Here is a 13,806-nt window from a genome sequence, read left to right as displayed (position 1 = left end):
ATAAAATGCTACTTCAGTAGCTGTGGAAAAGGTGCATTGAGATTTCTGGAGCACTGCAGTTCCTAAATATCAGTGCTTCCATGGCAGCGTTTGGTTTCCCTCCCAGAGGACAAGGGAATTAGGCACAGCCACTGGCTGGACAGCCTGAGCAGTCCTGGCCTGCCCAACCATCTGAATGGCAGCTGCATTGGGCCAGCTCTAGTGAGATCTAGGCCAGCTTCTGAGAGATGAGAGACGTCATCGGAAAATCCTTATCTCCAGTGAGGGCCTTTTCTTTTATTCTGTTTCCTGTGAGTTATTTGCCTTCACTTCTCCATCAGAAGGGAGCTGTGGGGAGGCAGGCAGATGAGCCAAGGCCATGGGCTCCTGATGTAGGTGCTGGAGGATCGCCTTCCTTTGGTTTGTGATGGAGGGCTTTGATTTTCATGCTGGGCTTCACAGACTCATGTTTAGTTCAAGCTTTGCTCTTTAAAAGGTAGAAGAAAGAAGGAACACCTCTCCTCTCCTAAGACCTTTTTCAACCATCATCAAAACAAAAATCCTCAAAATCTTTGCAACAAAAAACCGAAAAAAATCTATCCTTTTTCAGTTTTGATACCTTATTATCAGCTTCCTTAACAAGACCCACACAAGCAGAGTACAGGACAGCTTTTCAAATAAAAACTTAATTCTTTCCAATGTTCCCTTGCACCTAACAAGGACCTCAACACAATTTGTAGAAGTTGACATTGTAGAATTTAACTTTAGTTGTTACCTCGAGCTGGGGCTGGTTTAGATAAAGTCCTGGGTGCTCTCTCCACCATCCATGGCCCGTCCATGGCCCCTGGTGCAGCACTCAGTGAAAGGAGCACATTAACAATGTGCCTGGTTCTCTGCTTGCCTCAGGGGTGGGTTTGGTTCATCGTGGTTGGCAAGCACCTCAAATTGGAAATTAGTGTGCATGAATAAATATTCCTTTGCTTCTGTCATGATGAGTTATGGACATATTACAAAAATAATTATCTTCTCTTCATAAATCAGTCTGATAGTTAGCCTTGGTTTGCTTACTAATTCACTGTTCCTGTTAAATGTTCTCTGGTTTGGGTCAGATACTTAAGCATAGGAATAAATCACAGCTCTAAACCAGAATGCTTTTTGTTGCTGGGAAAGAAAAATAAGTCTAAAACCAAAATAAGTGGCATTTGTGAGCAAATTGACAGTGCAGTGATGGCCCTAAAATGAAGTCTTTCTATTAGCTATTCTACCCTGGTTTGTAGGAGAATTTTTAGATAGAATTGCGCCTAATTTATTTAAAATTGTGATCACCCTTAGTTTTAGGTGGGCAGGTTAGTGAAACAGATTTGTGAAGCTAGATATACTCGGAGGTAGAATCCAGGAGAAAAAGGGAATCATAGGTGCCAGAAGCCTGAGGGCTTTCACAAGCCTTGGGGCACGAGAAACGCTCAAGTATTCTATGTGTATGTTGCACTCATACCCACCAGCAAATGCAAGTGAAGCACAAACCTTTTTAAAAGGAGAGCAAATCAAACCAGTTAGAAGGAAAATGTTGTATTCCTGAGTTGCAAGGAGAAATGTGTTGCCAATTCATACTGCACCAGAGCTCTGGTGACAAGGGGCTGCATAATAAAGCGAGTCCTTGTGCGATAGTGCCGGCACACTAGCTGCATGTTCTACAAGAGCATTTTTTAGCCATGTTCAACAGTGTGCCTGCTATCGCTCCTCCATTTGTTGAATTCAGGATGACCTTTGCATGAATAAAGTCAAATAGGATTAAGGCAGGAATTTTCAACAATGGGAAAGAGCAACAGATGTAGCCGACTTTGAACGTGGGAGGATTGTTGATGCACGGTTGCCTAAAGGGAGTGTCTGTGGTGACAAAAAAGGGGGGGGAAACCCAACAATTTCCTAAAATATTAACTGCATAAAAGAAAAGAAAATAAATAGAAAACAATCCAAAGGAACTGAGTGATTCTGGTTTTTATTGGCATCGAGCTGAAGGCAGGGTTTTTTGATTCACTGCCTGCTTTTAAATCTATTTCTCTCTATTCTTTCAGCAGCAGAACTCTGTTCTCTGCAACTGTCACTATATGAGCTGTCTGAGGGGTTTGTGGCATGTACCATGTTTTTAGATTCACGTTTTTTCTGAGTTGTTTTAAAGAAAACAAAAATTGAGTATACAGGAAAAAAATATGTTGTTTTGGTGGAAAATGAGCCATTTGAATACAAAATCCAGATCCTGCTAATGTTTTATGGTTTCATTTGCCCTGTGCAGAAGAATATGGATGGATCTCAAGTGAATATAGTTCAGGCACTCTGTACAGAGACTCTGAATAAAGGGGAAAAGAAGGTTAAAATATATGTAAAGCAAGAACCATTTCTGATACAACTTAAGTAGTTTTATATATAATTAGATATACCAAATTTGTTTTTATCTCAATAAAAAGAGGGCATGCAAATGTATTTTACTTAGTTTCATTATTGACAAGAGGTGTTTTGCAGTTTAGCAGATAATTGTGTTAAGTCCTGAATGCTACTTCATAGTTTGTAGTAATGAGCAGTGCACAGAATTTAGATATCGTTCATATGTCTAATTCAGACAAATCAGCTTTGAAAGGCATGTGTAGGAAAAGCTTTTAAAGTGTGAATGAAATCATGTGCTCTAGCTCAATGAAAGGGATTTAAAGGAGCTAGCTAGAAACTAAAGCCATTAAGGAAATCACCTTGTAAATGTTACAAAAAATATTGGTGAGCTTAGTATATTAGCTCAACTTGAATATTTAAAAGCTTGATTAAACACTCACTGATTAAATGCTTACACCACTTTAAAGAGAGCTATGGTGTTGAGAGGGCAGTCTCTCACAAGGGAATAATCATTTGGATTCAGAGGATGTAGCATGGTCAAACATCTTCTAATACTTTTTATCCTGCCTCTCCCCATATTCCTTTAGAACAGAGCTTGCTGGGGTGAGCTGTGTTTTCCCACTCACACATGCTGTACCACAGGATACTCAGTAGTTGTAACATGTCTACCATCCCCAAAATAAGGAATATTTCAACAGACACAAACAAACACCCCCTCCCACCCCCAAACACAAATAAAACCAAAACAAAAAAATTACACACACACACAGCCACACACACACCCACACACACACACACCCCGGGATGGAATATCTTGAAGAACACAGCTCTCCAGGTACTGGAGACTAATTTGTGACTAATGACTAATTTTTTTTTAACTTTGATTAAGGTCCTTGTGATGTTTAATTTTGAGACTAGGAGCAATTTTATATGCATGCCTGGCATCTTTGGCACCAAGAGCACGTCACTGTTGCTTGCATGGCATGGATTAAAGCCCACTGTGGCTGTAGGAAAGTCGCCTTTATTTCCCTGTGGGCTCAGTGTGGGGACCAACATTAAGCTCACAGATGTGTACACAAGTGCTCAAATTGTGCCTGCACAACTGGGGCAGAGGCTGTCACAGGCAGGCAGCAGAACCAGAGAAATGCATTTTGAAAGAACTTCTGGATGCTCACTGTTACGTGCCTGGATTTTTGTAGGCATTCTTGAGACAATGCAGAGTCCACTGAAGGCAGGGAGAAGTTGAGGTCCTTTAGTTGCCCCTCGGTCATGTTCCAGAGCAGTGAAATCTTTGTCCCCTAGATTCCATGGATGGGAACTGGGGCAGGTTAGAGTTGTTTCTAACCCCTTGGTTGTCTTTTGGATGTTGGAAGGGCGAGCCACAAGGAAGAGTACAGTCTCCTTTTCTTTGGTAGGTCAGCTAAAATCTTCATTCTCCCTTACTTCATCAACACCTTTGAGACAAGGAACTGTAATCTTAAAGCCTTGCAGGGGTCATGTTTCTTGTCTTGCTTCAATGCAAATACATCCTTAGAATCCAACTCAGCCAAACAGTCTTTAAAATATCCTAAAATGTTATACCACCATAAATAATTATAAATAAGAGAAGTGTTCTATTTTTGTATTCTTTCTTTTTTTTTCCCAATTATCTGCCTTGTATTTTATACTGCTGGAGCATAATGAAAGTAATTTTTACTTAAAAAACACATAGTCAGAATGTGTTTCTGTTACTTCAAGTAAGCTTGGGGTTTTTTTAATATATTGAAATAGTGTATATTTTATTTCTGTATGTATATATAGATACATGCAAAGGTATATGTGTTATATGTATATCTTTATAACGATATATGAATATTTTATACATATATACCTTTATATGTAACAAATAGATGTTTACTATCTACATTCAGGCTTTCTAGAAAGTGAATTCAGACACCAATTCAATACAGATGGCTTAACAGATCATAATTCAAGTGTTCTATTCTACAATCTGCTTCATAACTCAACCATATTCCATAACACCATGAGCCCTTTTCTTAACATTGCCAAGGTGCTCTTAGGAACTCTGTGAAAAGCTTTGTTTTTATCACTGCAAAGCAATGCTGAAGAATTGATGCTTTTCTGAAGTGCTCTCCTGGCCTCTGTGCTATTGGTAAGTCATCTGTCATGGTTGTCACTGACAGCAGTGACTCAGTAACATAATGGGATTCAGTCTTTTATTGAGACATGGGTGTGTAGATGAGAACCCAGTCAATAGGCTTACATATAAAAAAACATGTCAACCAAATATTGTTGCAATGCTCAGTGTGGTTATAACTATAACCACAACTTTTCCACTCTACCTAAAATGCTAATGGAATATTACTAATAGGATTTTAAAAAGAACAAAAAATCTAAGAAGAAAAATTGCTTTTGAGGGGTTTTCGGGGAAGGAGTTTTCTCTGGAAAAGCATTTAACTATTTTTACATTTCTTTAAAGCAACAAAATTAGACTTCTATTAAAAAAATGTTTGGGGTTTTCCCTGCTAGAATTAGGTTTTCTTTTAGGATAGTATCCTTTTTTATGTTTACATACTTACCATTGTTTTCAAATGTAGGACCAGAATGTGGCATAGGTGTGAGTAATAGGGAATAGTAGAAGATAATTCCAGTGAAAACCTCCACATGTTTGAAATGTTCTTCCATTTCTGGTCTCACTGGATACATAAGTGATTGATTTAAAAACACGTCTTTTTTTGCAAGCATTTAAGATTAAGATCCCAACACATGGGATCTTACAGGGTTTGCTTCAGACCACTTTCTTCTCTTTTGGAAAAGTCTTTCCTTCCTTTTTTGGAGGAGGCCAGTACTGTGACTAGTACCCATACAAATGAAATGTATTGCTCTGGATTTTGGGTCTTGTGTAGGTTTCTGTGTTTTGGGGTTTTTTGAGCACAGATGAAGTGTAATTGGTCCTTTGTCACCTTGGTCTCACTTTCTCTGACAGTCGCTCTGCCAGCATTTCATGGCCAATACAGAAGAAAATGAATAAAGAAAGCAAGATCATGCAGTGGGCCTATTTTTCTGACCAGATTTTAGCAATTTCACATCCTTAAACTCCTTAACATTGTCCTTGCTTCTGTCCCTGCATGACTAATGGACTCTCTGTGGATCCTCAAACAGGTGGTCTAAATGATACTGGAAAATGCATATCTGCTTGGAACTGTTTGAGAAATAGATTCACATTTAAACAAAAAAGGTTTAAAATGGGTTATTTTCATATTTATTGAGAAAAAAAGGAGAGTGAGAGAGATCAAATCCTACTATAGTCTCATTTTGTTTTGTCCTTCTCAATTTTAAAGATTCTTTTAAAAACTGGTGATGAGTATGGCTGTGAGTTGTAGGTTTAGATTCCGTAAGAATTTACCTCTTTCTGTAGTCAAGTTAGTTACAAATATGCTTCTTCTGTCTGACTTAGGACAGAAAATACCTCTGTAGTGTTCCATAATGTAGGGACAGAGATAGCATTCCTTAGTCTGCTTGGAGCTTCTTGGTTTGACTTCTCCTTTGAGGAATCTTCTAGACAGCCAGGCTCTACCAGCTGCAGAAGAGATTTTGGGAGAGCAGTGAGACCCACCTTGCCAACCTGAACTCCTCTTTTGAGAGTCAAGTGCCCTCTGCTTCCTCCCACCCACTCCCAGACTTGCAGAAGGGATTGTTAAGTACCAGCACCTATCACTGCCAAGGTTTTATGAACAGGAGAAAATAAAAATCATTGCTAAATGACTTTTTATTATTTACATGTGGTAAAGAAAAAAAATTTCTGTGAATGTAACTCATTGAGAAGCTGAACTATGACTAAAGCAGCATGTACACTATATATTTATCAACTTGTCATTCTCCCACTAGAGCTTCAGCACTTCTGAGTACTCTGTAAGTTTTATTGTAACTGTAGGAAAAACTCCTCTTTGAACCCCCCTCCTGTACAGCTTTAAAGGTAAGGTAGGTGTTAATCAAATGATGTTGCTGTGCCTGCTTCCCCGTCATGTCTTGGCTGATGCTTCTGCTGCTGAGTGTTGCCTAGAAGTGTTAAAAGCTTGTGCTTTTAAGATGATGGGTCCTGCACCTTTGAATAATTTTTAGAAGCTTGGAACTAATGCTCAGAATTGGAATAAACTTTTTAGATGCTATTGGAAGCTTATTTAGAGCTATTGGCTTTTATAAATTTACCAAAGTTTCGAAATTGCAGCCAGTTCGTTGTGTTACCAGAGCTATCACTTTACATTAACTTTCTCTTCCCTTTATTCTCCCCATTTCAAAGTCTGTCATAATCATTTAATCTCTCATTATGCAATTAGATATGTTGCTACACATTTATTAGCAAACTTACTGTCAGACTAGTAGTAATGCTCTAATTTACACTTCCCAAAGCATGGAAATTCCTGTGTAGGAATGAAGGCTCCCTTCTTTTCCCTCCTCCACCTATCCCGAGGTGCTTGTGCAGTGAAAAGTATTGCAGGAGACTTGAGATGTGTGAGTGATAAGTGCTCTACATGTTGTAACAGCTGGACATGATCAGACATGTTAAAGATGATGTATGAGGCTCAAGTGTGAGTTTTCTGCATTTGTGCTGGCTGAAGATTTATCCTGTGTTGCTCCTTTGGGCTTCTCTGGTAAATCTCATCTCATCCCCCTGTGCAAGAAAGAACACTTGATGCCTTCCCCTGATGCTCCTTCTAATAACTGACTGAAAGACTGAAGTCTTCTGGTGTAGTCCTTCTGTCCAGGTGTTCCCTAGTTCTGCCTGCAGATGGGTGTTTGGAATCACAAGCAGCTCACACCCAGCACGTTAATCATCACATCATCTGGGGACCAATAGAGAACCTGGCAGCAGTGCTTAATTTTAATTAACACACCGTGTAAACTAAGTCCAAAAGGCACTTGAAATGTAACACTTTCTTCCATTTGTGGAAGCTCAGTCCTCTTGAGGATTTTAATCCAATGGACGTTAATGTATTGGGGATCCAGTGATGTCATCTGCCTGTCACTGGGAGTTAATGACAGTTAATGCATGGATTAATGATTGGAACAGTGTTGAAAGACCAGGAAGTCATGAATCCATATCTCTGATACTGCCTTAGAAATACAGACTCCAATCATGGAATTGTGGACTTGTCTGTTCAGGAAAACCCATCAGGCCATGATCTGGGTCCTGTGCTCACGAATATTGTGCACAGTACAGGTGTAATAGTGCATGCTACAAACCCTGTCTGGTTCTTCACATACCCTGTTGTGGCAGCATCCTTCTTTTCTCTCTTAGCTTGGAATACTCCATATATGTATGAGCTGCAAAATTTGTTCCTCAAATCAAAATCAGCGTTTTGTCTCAAATATTTTAATATTACAATATTTGCCATATAACCTTTTCCTCAAAGTGTTTATTTTTTTATTTAAATCACAAAATATTTTTTGTTTAGGGAATTCAAACCAAGGAAAAAGAAAAAGCTGCTGAACAAATTCTGTAGTTCCAAATATCAATCTAATTTTTAAAATGTTAACATAAGTACTATATCGAATTAATGAAAAAAGCTATCTCTGTGGACAGTGTACTAATACTTAATTCAAAATTTTATGGAGTAGATCCTAGGGATCATTTAGGAGTTTTACATGTGTTTGAAAAATAAAACCCAGAAGATCTGACTGCTGTGCATTGCTGTAACACCCCTGGAACGTGGCTAACGCCCAATTACTGCATGCTTAGACTTGGATGGGAATTACAATTGAGCTGTAAAATATTTTGACAGTTTCCAACAGTTGTGTGGTTATTAGCCAGGCATCATAAGAGAATGAAATTCAGTGATTTGATTAGGTTTGTATCATGATCTGCTTAAACAAGGACTTTCAACATAAACATGTAGTGTAAAGTGTTAATCAGAGGCAGTATTTAATTATTACCAGCTTTTCTTGAGTTCTGCAGGAGAGAATTCCTCTCTCTCAAAGATTTTGATTTCTTAAATGAGACTTGCCATACCTTTATGCTTCAGCTTTTCATTTACAAGCTTTTACTTGTTGAGTGCTAAAAGCATAACCACACCAAATTTAATTTGTCGCATGAAAATTATGTGTGTATTTTTCAAGAGGATAGATTTGACAGTGTTGAAGCTAGAAAAGCTTGTGTTAATTACATATTATAAAACAAAAAGGATATTTTCATTTAACATGCATTTCTCCTTTTAGCTGAACAAGTCCTAGCAATTAGCAAATTTGAATAATGTAAGTATTCCTGGAAAAATATATGTTAAACCGAGTGGCACTTGAATTGCTGTTACTTTTACATGTATTTTTATTTTGAAATGAAACTAATAAAGCAAAAATATTCAAACTGCATGCACATTAAGCTCCAGATTGTGCCAGTCTTGTTATGTTCATTAAGCCATTGAATCCTTGAGTAGTGGCTGTTATTCCATGGGGACTATTCACAGAATAAGGTACTATTCAGAGAGGTAAAGATAACAATCTGCCTTCATACTGCTTAAATAATGCTCATTCTGTTGGGCAACTAAAGCAAGAATATTCAAGCCTGTCATTCCTTAATTTTTCACTTGCTTTATTTAGTAATGCTTTTTTGTTTTCTGTGTTGCTTATGAGTGGTGCTTGAGAGTGAAGCATTCTGTTTCTGGTAGAGAAGGCTTTTTCAAGTGTTGTCATCCTGTTTTTTCTTTAAAAAACCCTCTAAGGTAATCTTTGTCTCTCAGTTCAGTCTGTGACATCTCTGCTGTGGCTGAGAGCTGATTTGGTTACCAGTGTTGCTTGTGTGTTGCTGTTTGCCTAAATACCTCATTTCACCCAGCTGTAATTTTTTAGTGGGCTTTTTCTGACTGGGTTTGACCTGAGCTCTCACCTTGCAGATGACAAAACCTTTGTAATGGTATCCTAGATTTTGAAGTGGCTTTGTGACTCTGTGGAAATGTGCTGACTGTGAGAGAGCCTTCCTCTCTGGCAGTCCTCACGAGGTGCAGTTGGAGTGGTGGGCTTATAGTCAGTAGCCAGTCTCCTAAACAACTGAGACAATTGTAAACTGTACAACTGTACAGTTTTTCATTTGGAGAGCTGTTAGTGGTTGTTGAACTTCCTGTGTATTCAGATAGCTGTGTGCCAGGAAAAAAACCAAAACACCCTGTACTTTGCAAGGAGATCTGATTAACAAAGGGGAATTGGTGCATGAGTTGCTTATGGAACCAGTAATATCAGGATCTCTATGCAAGGATTCTTTTATAAAATAGGAAATGGAGTTTTTGGTGGGTGGTTGAACTGAGAGGCCAGTGTGACATGTTGCTTGGTGGGAATTAGGGGTTTTTCAGCTTTTTTCCCATGCAGCCAGAGCATGGAAGTAAGCTCTGCCAGGCTCCTGCTCCCTGGTGGCAGCAGCCCATGTGAGCTGTAGGCTCTGGAGGTAAGAGACACAGATAATGTTGGTCTGAAGCACATCTGGAAGATAACTTGGTCTTTCTACTTGCACAAATGCTAAGTTCTCCTTTACAAAAGGAAAGATTCCTGCAGTGTGTTGTTAAACAGTAATGAAGCATCCATGGCCTTCCCAGGCAGTCTTGAGTGCTTAGTTTTCATTATTCTGCATTATAGAATAATATTCTATAATATTATAGGTCTGATGTCTGACCTCTAGCAACTAAAGCCTGTAACTTTGTTTTGGTAAACACTGGTGTGGGGGTCAAAGGGTTTGCTTTCTTCTTTGGAATTTTACATGCTTGATGATTTACCATGTTACTTTCCTCTATAGTTTGTTCATACCATAAATAGCCTAAATGTGCTTCAGCTTTCTGTATGCTTTCCCCCCTCCCCCGCCCCCCCAGTTTTCTTTGGGCTCATCTTCTTTACACTCTGCATCAGGAAAAGCTGAATGTAAAATTTTTGATGTGGTTTTGTCGATGCTAAGTGGAGTGAGAGAGGCAGTCTTGATCTTGCAAGCTTTATTCCTGTCTGTACATCTCAGTACAATGTTTGTCTTTTTCACAACAACCTGATGTTGTTGACTTAATGTTCAGCTTGAATAGACTGTTTCCCCCATATCCTTTTGTGAAGAGCTGTTACCTAACCAGTTCTTCCTTATCCTGAATTTATGTAAATGTTTCCTATGTTTCATTTGTAGCTATTGAATTTCATACTGCTTTTTTCAGAACTCCTTTTTATGTGATTGGAGTTCTTCTAGTGCATTTGATGTCCATCTCAGCTTCTCGTCCAAGGTATCGTTCACCTTCCTAATTCAGACTTTCACTGAACCTAAGAAATACTCTTAAAGAACCCTTTCAATGCATAATTCCAAGAGTCACTTAAAACTAGTCTTGGATATAGTTTTTCAGCCTGTTTTGCACTTACGAGTCTCATTAAGGCTCTGTTTTCCATGCTTCCTTGTGAGAGCATCTTGAAAGACAATTAAAAGAGCTCAGCTACATCTGTAATCTGTTATTTGATGCTTCTCTACTCCCTGCTTCCCTCTTGTAGAAGGAACTTGGAGTGCTAGTCATGATTTGTTGATGACAAATTAATGTTTGTTGCTTGTTTTCTTTTAACTTTCATATGCTAAGAAGGTCCTTAATTATTTGTTCCACCTCTTTTTCATTTGCTTGTCTGTATTCTTGCTGTTTGTCCTTTTCCTTATGCATTTAGAGACTAGAAGGAAATGTAGTCTTTTCCTACATTTCTAATATTCTCCCCTATGTTCAAGTTTCCAAACCGACTATTCATTTCGGATATTGTTTCATCTTGGTTCTTTCTGTGCCTGTATGAGTAATGCAAGTCTCCAACTTCCATCTGATTTGTAGAATAAAGACAGATGTAGAAAAAAAGTACTGAGCATTTCAGATGTCACCCCATCATCTATGGACAGCTTCTCCTTAGCACTGAGGAGGGAAGCAATGCTTTTGTTAATCTCCATCTCGTGATTGTTTACATAGAGTCAGCTGCCGATGCAGTAGTTTATCAAGGCAAAAATTTGTTTCCATTAAATTCTCACTTATCTCTTGCTGTCCTCAGGAACTTTAAGAATATCCATCTTTATGCCTGGTGCCAGCTCATGGGTACCAGCACCTCATGCAGGATTGTAAAATATACTGATTTTATTTCCACTGTCAGCCAAGAGGTGTATTATGGCCTTCAGAGGTACTGTGACATCAATACCAGGCTTAAAAATAGTGAGTGCTCTAAGCACACCCAAACAGAGATTGTTTTCCTTTGTTACTGCAATACCTGCACAAATCTGGCATCTGTGTTATGTTCTCAAGTATTTCAAAGATTTCTCATAGGTAAAGGCAAATGCTTCCATAAATCTGCCTATGGGTGGGCATTAATATAAACGATGCAGTAGATTTACAAAATAGGTAACTAAAGTTTTGAGCAATGTCACCTTTAATGAGCCAACATCAGAAGGTTGCCTGAAAAAACTGTGTCTGTTGAAATGTTCAGAGGAGTGGGATAATGACTTGTGTTTATTTAATGGCTCTGTCAAAAGAAATTCCTGCAAAAGCAACAAGAGTTCACTGTTTTTAGGAAGAATTGGCAGTGACTCTCATTTTTAGTTTGCCTTGTGCTTTCTTTTAGAAGAGATTCTTGTGACCTTTTCTGACAAGCTCTAACACTTCCATTGTTTGCTGCAGGCCTTTGAAATGTGGCAGAGATAGCCTTGGGCCCAGGGAGGTGCGTTTTGCTAGTTCAGTTCACATTTAACAAAGTTAAAAGCTTTGAAAATTGCTATTCCTCATCTGTGGTTTAAGTTGCTTAATTCTGGCAACCTGCCCAAAACCCTGAACGTTCCCATCGTGGCAGAGAGCCAGGGATTGTGAACCAGCAGCATCCTGGTAGCTCATCTGGGCTTCCAGCACAGATTACATGAGAGCAGAGCGTTCAGCCCACATGCCACCAGGACAACTGGAGGAAGGAAGGTGGACGCAAGGAAACTGCCTGTCTTCTGAGAGCAGAAAAATGAGGCCCCATCCCTGCATGTCATCTGTTCATACTGTTACATTATAAATACGTGTAATCATCAGAGTCGGAGCTCCGTGTTCGCTTCTGCTTAATGGTATGAGTTCCATACCTTTCCTTGAGATTTTTAATTGAAAACACGGCGCTCAAGACAAAGATTATGCGACCTCAGGGAAGAGAAGCTAGGTGAGCCTCGGCCAATCCCTTTTTAATAGTTCAGTCTGAGAAGGAGATCACTGGAACTTTTTTCCTGGCTGTACTGACCATCAGGTGAAATTACTTCCGCATAAGTAACCAATTCATTATGTTGTCTCAGATTTGTTTCCCTTTAACCAGTTCATTAACATAATCTTCTCCTTGCAATTAGCTAATAAATTTAGGGCTTCTCAGCCTGGTGAGGTAGCTGCCCACACTCCTGTGCAGTCCTGTTCTTCTCTGCTAAGAACATCCACGGGGGAGGTTGTCATCTGGAAATAAATCGTCTGCCTTGCTCTTAATTGATTGCCATGAGCAGACAGCCCTGTGTCCTGTTGCGCAAACGAGGCAATTGTCCAGCAGTTGATGTGTTGTGAATTTTGGTTCTGAAGGTTTAGAGTTTAGTTCTGAATTCTTGGCTTCTTTCATCCTTTTAATCCCTGACAATGAAAACCAAAGCAAAACCCTAAAAGACTCAGCTAAGAAAATGTTACTTCATTACTAGACAAAGTAAAAAGCAAAAGGAGGCTACCAGATAATTACAAAAGTTACAAAATTAAGTACTTAGCAGTAGCCTTTGTTACTGCAGTCTCTCCCATCTTTGTGCACTGGATGCCTGTAGGTTATATACATGTGCACATTTCAGTTGTATGATGGCACACTGTAATTTTCTACCAGACCACTTCCTCCATGCTCAGAGTAAAAATAACCAGAGGCAGCCATCTGCAGGCTTGCTTTCCTTTTTTTGCCCAGGTATGGTTTGGAAAAACTCTTTCCAGACTCCTGGCCATCAAAATATATAACAGGCAACTGAAAACGCTTTTGCATGAAATAATCAGACCTACTTGACCAACTGCTAACTTGAGGTGTGTCCCAAGGATTTCACCTTCCTCTTCACTCTGCCACATTCAAACATGAGAGCATTGTGTCAGCTCAGGCAGATGTCTAAGTGTTGGGTTGTGATGGAACATGGGCTAGTTTGGTTGTGCCAAAATTAAACCTGTAAAATGATAAGCAATTTAAAGCTTATGCCTAAGGCTTTTGAGATAAAAGTTTGTATTTTATTGCATATCCACATTAGCTGTAGGCACAATCAAAAGAGTGAAGAAGGCGAAGTTTTAAGATGTCTGCTGCTGATGAAACCTGGAGATTACCTAAATGTTCATTTTTAATCATATATAGGAAATAAATTCAGTGTAACTTGTGTCCAGCAGCTGGGTTTTCATATCTGGTTCATTTTTAGGGACAGTAGGAACCAGGGACATTTTGCACCAT

At 39.1% G+C, this 13,806-nt stretch overlaps 1 protein-coding gene across 15 annotated transcripts in view; it reads left to right on the top strand.

Moving 5' to 3' along the window:
- The window catches only part of EHBP1 (EH domain binding protein 1), a 205,597-nt gene that overhangs the window by 106,947 nt on the left and 84,844 nt on the right, over nucleotides 1-13,806 (top strand). The window lies entirely within an intron of this gene.

Source organism: Passer domesticus, chromosome 3, assembly GCF_036417665.1.
Source record: "Passer domesticus isolate bPasDom1 chromosome 3, bPasDom1.hap1, whole genome shotgun sequence".
Taxonomy (NCBI): Eukaryota; Metazoa; Chordata; class Aves; order Passeriformes; family Passeridae; genus Passer; species Passer domesticus.
This window is presented reverse-complemented; position numbering and strand designations above follow the sequence as displayed.